The following is a 15,388-nucleotide window of genomic DNA, read 5'->3' on the forward strand; positions in this document are numbered from 1 at the left end:
TAGTTATATAAAACAGACAATGGTTTAGTTATATAAAACAGACAATGGTTTAGTTATATAGGACATAAAACAGACAATGGTTTAGTTATATAGGACAGACAATGGTTTAGTTATATAGGACAGACAATGGTTTAGTTATATAAAACAGAAAATGGTTTAGTTATATAGGACAGACAATGGTATAGTTATATAAAACAGACAATGGTTTAGTTATTTAAGTGTTCTTTGACTCCTTTGGTAAAACTTGTGTAACACCACTGTGTATACCAAACACCGCTACGTAATATTATGATATAAATGCATTTAAAATACTGCAAATCTTTTCAAACCTACAATGTATCATCACTTCTCCACCTTAGTACCAATTTCTGGTGTTAACACTGAAGGTTGAATATGTATGATAGAGGTTGTGTGTACCAAAGTCTGTGTTGAAAAATAGAAACCAAATGAAAGTGTCTCAATAAGATTGTGTCTACTACTGTGTCTGAGGATGTGCGACTTTGTTGGGATACTATCGTATAAACAAACCCCCCAAACCTGTTGTAGCTACTGAGCTCACAAAAAAGTACAACTAGTTGTGAGCATGACACATACAAATGTTTATAATTTATCAGAATGTCTCTTAATCTGTCCATATTACCAGAATGCCCTTTAATCTGTCCATATTACCAGAATGCCCCTTAATCTGTCCATATTACCAGAATGACTGTTCAAATGATAAGAGTAAGGAAGCAAAGCTTTAAATTGAAATCGAAATGTCTCGCTAACATTCCAGAATGTGTTTTAAACATTGTTTCCACACTGTGAGGTAGGTTTTCAGGGGAGATAATCCACATTGTGAGGTAGGTTTTAAGGGGAAATAATCCACACTGTGAGGTAGGTTTTAAGGGGAGATAATCCACACTGAGGTAGGTTTTAAGGTGAGGTAGGTTTTAAGGGGAGATAATTTACACTGAGGAAGGTTTTAAGGGGAGATAATCCACACTGTGAGGTAGGTTTTAAGGGGAGATAATCCACACTGAGGTAGGTTTTAAGGTGAGGTAATCCACACTGAGGTAGGTTTTAAGGGGAGGTAATCCACATTGTGAGGTAGGTTTTAAGGGGAGATAATCCACACTGAGGTAGGTTTTAAGGTGAGGTAATCCACACTGTGAGGTAGGTTTTAATGGGAGGTAATCCACACTGTGAGGTAGGTTTTAAGGGGAGATAATTCACACTGAGGTAGGTTTTAAGGTGAGGTAATCCACACTGTGAGGTAGGTTTTAATGGGAGGTAATCCACACTGTGAGGTAGGTTTTAAGGGGTGATAATTTACACTGAGGTAAGTTTTAAGGGGAGATAATCCACACTGTGAAGTAGGTTTTAAGGGGATGTAATCCACACTGTGAGGTAGGTTTAAGGGGAGATAATCCACACTGTGAGGTAGGTTTTAAGGGGAGGTAATCCACACTGAGAGGTAGGTTTAAGGGGAGATAATCCACACTGCTCCCTGGTTTTATAGTGTCAGACATTGTAAGTTGGTCTATATAAATGGAAGCTGTTTTGTGATGGTGACACAACCTAAGTACAGATAGTCATACAATGGAAGTAAATGTTATGTCGATATATTTTAGCTCACAGCAAGCTTTTGCTATAGCCAGGCATCCATCGTTCATCCATCCCCTGTCTGTAAACTTTTTATTCAATGGATTTAAACCAAATTTTGGTCAGAAGCATTCTTGGGGAACAAATTTTCCATAATTGGTGACTCTGACCAACCTGGGGCCGGAAGGGCAGGCCTGAATAGGAGAAATAGAGTACAGCGTTTGAATTTAACGCTCGCACACTCGCTAACTGCGAGCTGATTTTTAATTTTGCGAGCAGAAAATTGTGGTACTTGCATTTTTCTGCGAGTGCATATAAATCCTGGTAAAACAGACACACATAGTAAAACATCGACAAAAACTTGAAACAAAAACCGACACACAGACAATGCATTATCTTGGTGACGCTTGTACACAGCACTCATTAGTTTCAAGCGTCTCAAAGACTACGATATATACATGAATATATTGTAATGGAAAAGAAACGAGAGTTTCTGAGAAACAAAGCACGACGTCTGCTAGCATGGCTGACATAACCAAATTTTTTATTTCAGCCGCTGCCGGAACATCAAATGAAAAGATCGGCTTCAATATTCATTGATCTTGAAGTTGATGATATTTGAAGGAAGTATGCCCTGGCTGATATGAACAGTGAGTTAAACAAAACAAAAAACAAAAAGATTAATTGTATTTTGTCTCAAATAAGAACTTTATTTGAAGCAACTGTTCTTTTGTTTGGGGTTCTGAAAAGTAAAGATTATTTATCATAAAACACAAGGGGCCGCGGTGGCCCTGTGGTTAAGGTGTCCCGACACTTTATCACTAGCCCTCCACCTCTGGGTTGCGAGTTCGAAACCTACGTGGGGCAGTTGCCAGGTACTGACCGTAGGCCGGTGGTTTTTCTGCGGGTACTCCGGCTTTCCTCCACCTCCAAACCTGGCACGTCCTTAAATGACCCAGGCTGTTAATAGGACGTTAAACAAAACAATTATCATAAAACATCTGTTATATTTAATGTTAACACATAATTTCAAAATTGCGAGTAAGTTTGTAATTTTGTGAGTTAAAATTTTATCCACTCGCAACAACGTGCGAGTTACTAAAAAAGTTAAATTCTACCCCTGATATCAATATAGAATATATACCCACAAGCATAGGTCATAAATGCAATTAAATAAATGATATTTAATTGTTTATTTTGAAGCCTTATTAACTAAGATTAAAAAAAAACTACCTGTACTATCTCTGTTCTGATGTCATCATCCATGATATCATTTGTTGTGCAATCAACATCTAGCTGTTCCTACTAACATGGAGAACAGCTTATGTGGAAAAAAGTTTTTGGAGGTGGTCCTCCATGAACAATGGATATGGCTATTACTGTTCCTACATCTTTGTACAGACCAGAATCAAGAGCTGAAATAATTGTAAAATGATCTTAAGTCAGTATTATTAGCTCACCTGGTCCGAAGGACCAAGGTGAGCTTATGCCATACCGTGGCGTCCGTCGTCCGTCGTCCGTCCGTCCGTCAACAATTGACTTCTTCTTCATAACCACTGATCAGAATTTGACCAAATTTGGTCAGAAGCATCCCTATGGGTAGGGGACTCAAAATTATACAAATGATGGGGCTGACCCCCCAGGGGCCTGAGGGGCGGGGCAAAAAGGGGTCAATTTGGCTACATTGATATAAACGACTTCTTCTCTGAAACCGAGCAAAGGATATTGCTCCTATTTGTCTGGAAGTATCACTATGGGGTGGGGATTCAAAATTGTACAAATGGTGGTGCTGACCCCCAGGGGCCTGAGGGGCGGGCCAAAAGGGGTCAATTTGGCTATATTGATATAAACGACTTCTTCTCTGAAACCGGGCAAAGGATATTGCTCCTATTTGTCTGGAAGCATCACTATGGAGTGGGGACTCAAAATTGTACAAATGGTGGTGCTGACCCCCTAGGGGCCTGAGGGGCGAGGCAAAAATGGGTCAATATAGCTATATTGATATTAACGACTTCTTCTCTGGAACCGAGCAATGGATATCACTCATATTTGCCTGGTAGCATCACTTTGGGGTGGGGATTCAAAATTGTACAAATGATGGGACTGACCCCCTAGGGGCCTGAGGGGCGGGGCCAAAATGGGTCAATATAGCTATATTGATGATACCGACTTCTTCTCTGAAACCGAGCAATGGATATCGCTCATATTTGCCTGGTAGCATAACTTTGGGGTGGGGATTCAAAATTGTACTAATGATGGGGCTGACCCCCAGGGGCCGGAAGGGCGGGGCCAAATGTGGTCATTTGGGCTATATTTATAAAAACAACTTCTTCTCTGAAACCGAACAAACGATTTTGCTCATATTTGCCTGGTAGCAACACTATGGGGTGGGGATTCAAAATTGTACAAATGATGGGGCTGACCCCCAGGGGCCGGAAGGGCGGGGCCAAATGTGGTCATTTGGGCTATATTTATAAAAACAACTTCTTCTCTGAAACCGAAGAAACGATATTGCTCATATTTGCCTGGTAGCAACACTATGGGGTGGGGATTCAAAATTGTACAAATGGTGTGGCTGACCCCCGGGGGGCCTGAGGGGCGGGGCCAAGAGGGGTCAATTTGGCTAAATTGATATGAACAACTTCTCATCTGAAACTAAGCAATATATATTGCTCAATTTTGACTGAGAATCCCTTTGGGGTAGGGTTTCAAAATTGTACAAATGGTGGGGTCTACCTCCCTGGGGGCTGTGGGGCGGGACAAAAAGGGGTCAATTCGGCTAAATTGATATAAACAACTTCTTCTCTGAAACTAAGCAATGGATATCACTCATATTTGCCTGGTAGCAACCCCCTAGAGTAGGGATTCAAAATTGTACAAATGACAGGACTGACCCCCAAGGGGCCTGAGGGGCGGCATCAAAAGGGGTCAATTTGGCTGTATTGATATAAGCGACTTCTTCTCTGAAACTGAGCAAAGGATATTGCTCCTATTTGCCTGGAAGCAATCACTATGGGGTGGGGATTCAAAGTTGTACAAATGGTGGTTCTGACCCCCTAGGGGCGTGAGAGGCGAGGCAAAAATGGGTCAATATAGCTATATTGATATTAACGACTTCTTCTCTGAAAATAAGCAATGGATATCACTCATATTTGCCTGGTAGCAACCCCCTAGGGTAGGGATTCAAAATTGTACAAATGACAGGGCTGACCCCAGGGGACCTAAGAGGCGGGGCCAAAAGGGGTTATTTTGGCAAAATTGATATAAACAACTTTTTCTCTGAAAATAAGCAATGGATATCTTTAATATGTGACTGGTAGCATTCACTTTGGTTAAGGATTCAAAATTGTACAAATGATGGGGCCGACCCCCTGGAGGCTGAGGGGCTGGGTCAAAAGGGGTCAATTTGGCTAAATTGATATGAACAACTTCTCTAAAACAGCTCATATTTGACTATTAGCATCCTATTGGGGTAGGGATTCAAAATTGTATAAAGGAAGGAGCTGACCCCCAGGGGCAGAGGGCAGGGTCAAAAGGGGCCAATTGGTCTAAACAAGATCTTCTCTGAAACTAAGCAATGGATATCACTCACATTTGTGTGGTAGCATCCCTATGGGGTCGCGCCAAAAGTCAATTTCATTTCATGGATTAATGTACCTTTTGGCATTTTTAGTAAAGAATGAAGTGTAGTGAGGGGCGATAACTCATTAGAGTTATCGTTCCTTACGGAACGTAATGATAGTATGAGCTAATTCGCGATTTTTGCCGGCTATTGTAGCGATTTGGGAGCGGAAAAAATGGCACATACAATTTTGATGGGCTGTTGAACCATTGTAAAACTCGGCTCGATCTAGGTCTGGATGTATCTGGTATCCCTGTGGAAATTCGTATTTATGAGATATTTTGGGTAAAACATGCCAAAATCGTCACTTTGACTAAGAGGTTCTGTTTAAATCGCCCTCAAAATTCAGAAAAAAATCCAGAGATATGTACAATGCACATACAAAGAGATAAATGTTTCCTGAAGAAAACAGTCTGTTTAGTTTTTCGATATCTTTAGCAGAACGGTTACAAGATTGTTTTGAAAATGGCCTATTTTTTCGACCTTCTCAGTATTTTTCCATTCGACTGGGGTATTTTCCTGCCTGTTTTGATGACGCAAGACCGGGTGTTTCCTTTCCGTTTAGCACGGTAGAACAGATGGACCGGATCGGCATACATAGTTATCAGCATTACATTCATTACGAATCAACTGGTTTTATATTTGTTTTGCGCGAGTCATCTTGATGATGTGTTTTAAAGCCTGCATTAACATCAACAGGTCCGTTAAAATTGACGTATGAAGTTTATATTTAATAGAAATTATTAACACACTTGGTTTGGTCGGCTTGACCGCATATATAAAGGACAACTATAGATAACGCCATCCTGAACTCATCGGGTATTATCGCTGAAATGATTCTCCGAGGAGTTCCGGATGGAACAACACCGGGGACTTCACGCCGCTTACTCGTTTAACCCCAGGCTTCAGCTGCATTCTAAGTGAGTTGTATTACATTTTCCCGTCAGGACCAGGACTTTTTAATATTATGTCATATTAAAAGTGACATTGGAGATTATAGTTGTTCTACTATGACCATATTTGTTGCATTCCAGGATCAGTATTCATCGTCAACCCAGACCAGCGTTCAATTCTTTTCGATAACAAATCTAAACTCGTAGCCTACCGAGTCGTAGGCTTCCAGTACTGGCAGTAGGCCTAGTGTAAATGTTACGTGTTCATTAACGTTTTAGAGACAGGCGACGTTTAAATATGTAATATTTAATTTTTATTGTTTGTTTGTTTAATGAAATTACTGTGTCGTTAGTTGATGCTTTGATGTCTTGATCAGCTGATATTTGTTTATGTTGAGGAGCAACGACGTTTCGAGAATCATATCTCATACATATTAGCTTACGATGACACGAACTTTCAAGGAACTACTGTACACGTACTTCAGTACACACTAGCAGTATATTCAGAGACATGTATATATGTCTCTGGTATATTGAACAATTCTTTTTCAGTAATAGAAGTTTTTTTTTCAAATTTCTAATGAAATATTTATATTCTAATGCTTTAAATTTTGAAATTAAAGTCTCTGACCTGCCCTTTATTGAGATGGTTCTTAGGACAGTGTCAAATTATATCATCTTTTTTGTTGCTTTGGGTGTCATGCATTTTTTTTTCTATCTTTTAAAATTAAATTAATTTCTTAACTTATTACAAAAAAAAGTATAAGATGGAAAATTATTTGACAAAATCAAAGAGCTACCAGGTTTTAGCTATCACAATTTTACAAAATAGTTGACTTTGAAATTTCATGAATTAGTCAATTTTCAAATATCTATAAGTTGCTTTATTATCAATTCCATATCAACATATTTCAACTCTTTGCTTACATGTACATGTGCCAAAGAAAACCATGTGCGAGAAACCTGTTCTGACAAAATTTTACTAAAATTATGTCAATTGTTATATCACATTAATTTAATTAACTAATTTAGGGTGTGGGACCATGTTGTATTTTTGTTTTATCTTTTGAATTTTTAATCTGTTTCAACTTATTACAAAAGGTATTATAGAAAAACTACTTGTCAAAATTAAAGAATTACCAATATTTTGTTATCACTATTTTACAAAATAGTTTTTCTCCCAAATTTCATCTGCGCACAGGTAGCAATTAGTAAAATCTTTTGAATCTAAACTTTAATTATATAAAGGTATTATAGAAAATTATTCGACAAATTCAAACAATGACCAGGATTTTAATTTATAACCATTCTACAAAATAGTCTTCTTCATAATGTCATCTCCACACAGGTAAAATACTGTAACACAGGGACTAGTGTACATGCAAATAGTTTATATGTTTCTTTTTTTAGGCCAACACCACCATATGCATATATTTACATTAGGAGGGGTGTTCTAAATTGTTGGCCAAAGACCGCACTTAATTTCCCTCTATATTCTACTGAAGAAACAAATTCAGAATTTTGAAACTTTACATAAAATCTGATTTTAATTTCATATTGTAGAACTAGTCTCTCAATATCAAATATTTTGATATTGGGATGACACCATTTTCTTTAATTATCACATCTTTTACAATAGCAACTGTGACAAATAAGAATTAAAAAGTTTTAAACAGTTACTGTAATTGCAAGCCTTAGACCGCAAGTAATTACCCTCTATGTTCTACTTAAAAAAAAACTTCATTAAAATGTTTTTTGAGACTTTGTATGAAATATGGTTTTCATTTCATTTAGTAGAACTATTCTCTCAATTTCAAGCCATTTAGATATTAAGAAACAAATTTTCCACAATTTTACTGTAAGATAGTTTATTAATTATTTATTATTGAGGGGCCGAGTGGTTAAGATATGTCATGACACTTTATCACTAGCCCTCCACCTCTGGGTTGCTAGTTCGAAACCTACGTGGGGAAGTTAACTGGTACTGATCGTAGGCCGGTAGTGTTTCTCCTGGTACTCCGGCTTTCCTCCACCTCTAAACCTGGCACGTCCTCAAATGAACTTGGCTGTTAATAGGACGTTAAACCAAATACACAAAGTTTATTAGTATTATATATATAGAAGAAGTATAGAAAAGTTTGAACAGTTATCCTGCAGAAGAAAAGGGAAGCTGACAATCAGGCCGGTATGTGCTGTCGTGGTTGTGTCTTTGGGCAGAACCATTTTACCCTTATTGCTCTGGATGGCATGCAATGGGCCTCTTATATGTTGTTCAGTCAGGTAGTCACCAACTACTACAAGGAGACCCAGCCTCAGACTTAAAGATGCTACTAATTTTTCAGAAACCGGACAAGCTGGTCTACACTGCTACCTTACAAGAAGTTTAAATCATTTATTTGAAAAGAAAATATTATTTATTTTGCTTGGTAAGCTTCATTTTCATAAATTATTGCACCATTTCCTGGATGGCATGTGGACAGACAGGTCTCCTGCATGTTGTTCAGAGGTAGTCACTAACTTCTACAAGGAGACCCTGCCTCAAACTGACTCAGCTGGCCAAAAGGGGTTATTTTGGCAAAATTGATATAAACAACTTTTTCTCTGAAAATAAGCAATGGATATCTTTAATATGTGACTGGTAGCATTCACTTTGGTTAAGGATTCAAAATTGTACAAATGATGGGGCCGACCCCCTGGAGGCTGAGGGGCTGGGTCAAAAGGGGTCAATTTGGCTAAATTGATATGAACAACTTCTCTAAAACAGCTCATATTTGACTATTAGCATCCTATTGGGGTAGGGATTCAAAATTGTATAAAGGAAGGAGCTGACCCCCAGGGGCAGAGGGCAGGGTCAAAAGGGGCCAATTGGTCTAAACAAGATCTTCTCTGAAACTAAGCAATGGATATCACTCACATTTGTGTGGTAGCATCCCTATGGGGTCGCGCCAAAAGTCAATTTCATTTCATGGATTAATGTACCTTTTGGCATTTTTAGTATCAAAATAAAACCAATGTACATGTACCCATATAAAAGGCTTATGATATATATTGACATAGCAATACCAGCGACAAATATGCTTAAGCATCATTCTTGTTTCATATCTCATGAAACCAGGTGAGCGATACAGGCCCTCTGGGCCTCTTGTCTATATTGTCACTAGATTTATTCTGTAGCAAAAGGCACTACTTGGCTATATATATACACGGATGATATGCATATTAATTTTTGAAAGTTAGCGATACTTAATGTGTTTTTGAAATATGCTTCGGTTTGCTAATACAGTGGAACTTCGTTAACTCGAAGTCGACGGGACCACGAAAAAACTTCGAGTTATCCGAGTGTTCGAATTAAGTTTGGTCAATATTTGTCAACATTATATAATCATTATAACTTCGCTCTGTCGCTCATCAGTTTAGTGTGAAGACTGGTCAATACATGTAAATATATATGTAATGTTTCGTTATGTCACTTGTAATTTGGTGTAGTTTTGCCGATATAAAGTCACGATAAAGTGTCTTTCACTTAGTCACTTCAATAACGATCTGATGTGCAAGTCATGTTTGCAAAAGGTAAACGATACAACGGAATTCGACAAAATAACAAGTTATTAATGTCAAAACAAATAACCGTTTAAGTTTAACACAGATTGCATACAAAACGTAACAGAACCATTACCTTTTATTGGACATATATAAAATACTGTTTGATCGGCCTACTTACTTTTTATTGATAACCACGCCATTTCCATGTGTATTAGCACCGGAAGTTGGGCTGCGCATGTGCGTATAAAATGTTACTGTAACTGAGTTGGCGTTTTATCCGATTTAATAGACAGCACTGACCGTTACAGTTGTACTCTGAACACCTCAGCAGTAATTACGCTATTGTTTCAGCAGTTTAAAGATTTAATAGGCGCCGGTGACTGTGTCATTTCTACACCTGTAAAAACATCAGCCGGGTAGATCTACCGGTGTGTCAGAGATTAGTTCCGCTTGAGCGAACGGGTAGATGAGTTGTTGACTATCGTGTGTACTGATATCGGCGACCGCCTTGGGACATTACCTGATGTAAGTAAAGCAGTACTTTTTATCACCAAGACTTGTTGTTATAAGATTCAACCGACAATTTCTTTTATGAATTTATGAAACACTTATAATAGCATGTAGGTTAGTAGTGCCGATATGTTCAGTATTACAAACGGAATTTAGCTCTTAAAAAATGTCGGCGTTTGCCACCGATCGACGAAAATTATACTTCGAGTTATTCGAACATTTCAAGTAGGATTTTTAATGTTGGGACCAAATTTTTGCTTCGTATTATCCGAGTTTTTCGAGTTATCCGAATTCGAATTATCCGAGGTTTTTTTTACTAAGATAAAGAGAGAATTCAGCCGGGACCGGCGAGGTACTTCGAGTTAAGCGGGGTATTCGAGTTATCCGAGTTCGAGTTAACGAAGTTCCACTGTATTTTGAACTTAATATGAAAATATCCAAGACATAATGTTCTGGACAACACTATTAATTTGATATGCACAAAGAAAATTTATCCTGAAAGTCTGTACTGTTTTCTGTTTTCCCCCCCTCCCCCCTCCAAAAAAATGATTTGGTCATAAGTTTACCAAACAAACTTGATTAATCATAACTTTTCTAAATTTTCAACAGGAACATTATTTGATACCAACTTTGAAATCCATCAAATCCCCCCCCCCCCCCCCCCCCCCATTATACAAATTAGGACAAAATTCAACCCTCTCTTCCAAATATCTCAAAAAGATATGACTGACAGAAGGGCATTCATTAAACTAAAAAAGCTTGGGACTAATTGTAAAATAATGGAATACTGTTCAACTTCAATACTGCATTGTTGTCATATAATCAGCGTTTACCCGTAGGATTCATGGACAAAAGTCTTCCTGTACTTGGTCCCTCAAAAATATTCAAGCTTTGAACTGTGTGCATGAGCAGACATAAAAGCTCACGTTTTGGTCCACCCTCATCCACTGCTCCCTCAGAACTTCCAGAATCATCAGTGAATTTTACTGACATTTTTCAATTCGGACAAAATGATTTGTGATGCAGGGCTCTTCTAGTCCCATCCAATACATCATGCCTGTTGATGTTGAATCTTGTCATCTGCTCATGGTCTATTTGTGATCGTAATAATACCAACTCCTCTTGTAGACTCATGACACTGAATTAAAAGATATATATGTTAATACAAAATTATTTGAAAATTAATGTCTGCTCACTGATTTCATTTTTAATTTCCTTTAACCTTATTCTTTATTATAAGCATCTTAACTCATTTTCTATCAGAGTCAGACTCATTTGCTTTGCAAATCTGGCAGACAAAATCGTTAAAAATGTTGAATGTGTATGATCAAGAAAATATATACTAGAAGTACAATGCCATTCAAGCAAACATTTACCCAACCCTTTTATTATGCTTATGTTATCAGCAAATTGCTGCATAAATAATATTAATCAAATTCAGATATTAAAAGCACGATCTTTCAGCTTGGTCATCTTGAATTTTCACTTTAAAAGGCTAAAATCTTGTATGAAACAAGGACATAGTCGTCAGGATCCTTCGAACATGCAAATTTTGTAAATACATGAAATTATGCTCTTCGCTGATATGATAAATATGATCTTGACAATGAATTATGAACCTGAAAGTGGTACAAAGCACACTGAATTGCTATTCTAAACATTTGTGTGAGAATAAGTTTCATTCATATACTTTTACCATATTAGAAATTATAATGCTAATGTAAATATGACCCCAATATGACCTTGACCATGGATGTATAAAACCTGAAATGATGCAGTGCACACAGCCTTGCCATCAACTTACAACTTATCTTACATATGTGTATGATGTTTTAGTTGCCTGCCTTTTTTCTTTTTCATGTTTAAAAGTTACCGCTTGGACAATCACTTTGTGGCACAATGATCAGATGAAGGGACTGATTGACAAGACGAAGTGGCAACTACATGCATATGTTATTAAACCAAAATATTTTCTGGGAGCATATTTAAAAAAAAATAAATGTAATAGTGTCATAGAATTAAGCTGTTGAGCCGTGTATTGCTTATATTGTTTAGATATACCTTTCCTTAATATCCGGCAGTTCCTCATCAGAATCTGAAGAATCTAGCAGCTGAATAGGCTCATTTTGGAACAGGTCCACATAAGTGCTAAAACAGTACACATTTTACATGTAAATACATATTCATTTTTGTTGCCATTGGTAATAATTCAGATCAATAACAAACAGTAAGAATCTATGAGTTCAACTTCAGTATCTGCTTATCTGAAGTTTGAACCATGTTAAAAGTATTGTTTTGATTTTACATGAGTGGCTTTTGTAATATTGACCAAATGTAATCAATTTTAATAGCAAAGGTGTACCTTATAAATATGGCAAAAATTTAGATATGTGTTTCTTTAAAAATTACCAATATGGTGGTAATTTTGAAAAAAAAAATCTGTGTTTTCCTTGCATTTCACAAATGTCCAAAATACAAATAATGGGACAAAAAATAAGCTTGCTTCCTCCCAAAATTCTATGACTGTTACAAAAAACAATTCCTTTTGATCTGCCACGTATTCAAAAAAGTTTGACATCAGAACTTTTCATATCAAAAGCTAAATCTCAAAAAATGGTGATAAAAAAGACTATGGGTTACTTTTTTGAAAAAAAAATACTAAAAAACAATTCACTTCTATAACATAAAAGAAAATAATATTTTGTTGATTATGTGAACATTCATTTAAAGGAATTACCTCTATTTCCCCTATTGGGCCCCGCCCCTTTGGCCTCTTGTGGGTCAGTCACCATTTATGCAAATTCTGTTCCCCTTCCCCAAAGAATGTTTCTGACCAAATTAGGTTCAAATCCTTTCATAACTTTATGACTAGTAGCGATTTAAAGAAATTTCCTCTATTTCCCCTATGGGGCCCCGCCCATTTGGCCCCTCAGGGGTCAGAGTCACCATTTATGCAAAATCTGTTCCCCTTCCCCCAATAATGTTTCTGACCAAATTTGGTCAAAATCCAATAAGGACTTTTTGACTAGTAGCGATTTGAAGCAAATGTTGACGGATGACGGACGCCGCACCATGGCATGGGGGTCAGAGTCACCATTTATGCAAAATCTGTTCCCCCTTCCCTCAATGATGTTTCTGAACAAATTAGGTTCAAATCCTTTCATAACTTTATGACTAGTAGCGATTTAAAGAAATTTCCTCTATTTCCCCTATGGGGCCCCGCCCATTTGGCCCCTCAGGGGTCAGAGTCACCATTTATGCAAAATCTGTTCCCCTTCCCCCAATAATGTTTCTGACCAAATTGGGTTCAAATCCATTCATAACTTTATGACTAGTAGAGATTTAAAGGAATTGCCTCAATTTCCCCTATTGGGCCCCGCCCCTCAGGCCCCTTGGGGGTCAGAGTCACCATTTATGCAAAATCTTATCCCCTTCCACCAAGGATGTTTCTGACCAAATTTGGTCAAATCCAATCAGAACTTTTTGACTAGTAGCGATTTGAAGCAAATGTTGACGGACGACGGACGACGCACTATGGCATAAGCTCACCGGACCTTCGGTCCAGGTGAGCTAAAAATGCTGCTAATAATTGTAACACATCATGATCATAACTGTGGTTTGTCAATATTCAATTTCAGGAATCTAGACCTTTTAATCAATGCTATTTTTGCTGGTCAGAATGTACCTACTAACCTAGTCATATGTTTAGGTCATATCCATGATTTTGAATGTTGCTTTACTGATAATAACAAAAATAACCTGGTGACCAAGTTTGGTAAAAATATTTTTAGCGATATTGAAGGAAGCAAAGTGCTAAACATTAATATGGTGTATGACAGCCCTTGTTTGTAGAACAAAGTGCTAAACATTAATATGATGTATGACAGCCCTTGTATGTAGAACAAAGTGCTAAACATTAATATGATGTATGACAGCCCTTGTTTGTAGAACAAAGTGCTAAACATTAATATGGTGTATGACAGCCCTTGTTTGTAGAACAATCTATAATTACCGGTATATACCTGTGACTTACTTTTACTCTCAGCAGATTTCACCATAATGTATAGTTTTCCTTGGCCAACATTTGCTTTGGGGGATTCCCCTGTTCTGAAATTCTTGGAACTGATAAGACCTTTCCTGTGTAGGAAAGAATTGTCACATCATATAATCTTCACCAACATCATGACCACTCTTGAGCATTTCCATAATGGGTTTTTTTCAGAGTTTCTTCATCATCATTACATGCGAAAGTGAAAATACCCTCTCCTACAACAAGATCCTTTGTAAATGGTAATGGAAGAGAAGTACCACAATACGACACCCTAACTGTTTTCTTGAAATCTTTACTCTTTGTCCTTTTCTGTGGCTTAAAAAATCCCTAGTGTCTTTTCTTGTTCTGGTCATCGACGTTTCGGAAGATGAGGATCCATGAACATTTCTTGCGACATCAAATACCAAATTTGGTGTCAGCAGAATTTTTCTAGCCTCATGACCTGTGAAGATATCATCAATACATTTTTTCAATTAATCATAACACTATCTAACAGCTATCGATCATTTTAAGTGCACTGTTCAGAATCAGATGTATTCTATAAGTGTGTAGCCCTCCATATTGAACCTATCTTCGACTCATTTGAAGTACATTTTGGTATTGCTCGTTTGCATAAATATCTTTTAATGCAAGAGCAATGACATCGATTCAGGTCAGCTAGGACAGAACAGATATTGACAACACTATATGCCCCCACCACCAAAAAATGGAAGGAGACATTAAAGTCATAAATACGCATGAAGCTGAGATAATACAGTGCTAAATGCATGAAAGTTAAGTGTACAAGATAATATATTATTATTAATATATTAATGAAGTACCTGCACTAGAACTTGTGTGAGAGCATGTGTAATTCAAACAAGCATTGTCAGGCCTTGAATCTCTGGTTAAACGTCTGCATGTGCAACTGCATGCCGAGTCCATGATGCTCCTGTAATTTTATAAATCAAACAATCAAAATGAGACCTTTTGACAAACTATTTCAATTAATGTATTATGTACTATTGTCAATATAAATTCTCTTTTGAATAATATTCAAAATCAATATACTGGTGTCTTTTTATGGTATTATTGAATTTGTTTTTATTCTGGAGCAATGGTGTTGAAATAAATAGGAAATAATAAAAAACTTCATAAACCAAACAAGAATTTCAAGAGAGATCTTGGCACCCATCACTGACGATT

The 15,388-nt window shown here is 37.3% G+C and overlaps 1 long non-coding RNA gene across 1 annotated transcript; it reads right to left on the bottom strand.

The window, feature by feature from the left end:
- Nucleotides 1-2,559: 2,559 nt before the first annotated feature.
- On the bottom strand, nt 2,560-14,894 carry LOC117329917. Its single transcript, XR_004533290.1, has 4 exons — nt 14,186-14,894; nt 12,214-12,300; nt 10,986-11,290; nt 2,560-2,999 (listed from the first exon to the last, which is right to left on the bottom strand). It is a non-coding gene; the product is annotated as an uncharacterized LOC117329917 (long non-coding RNA).
- Between the last annotated feature and the right edge of the window lie 494 nt (nt 14,895-15,388).

This window comes from Pecten maximus, chromosome 6 (genome assembly GCF_902652985.1).
Source record: "Pecten maximus chromosome 6, xPecMax1.1, whole genome shotgun sequence".
NCBI lineage: Eukaryota > Metazoa > Mollusca > Bivalvia > Pectinida > Pectinidae > Pecten > Pecten maximus.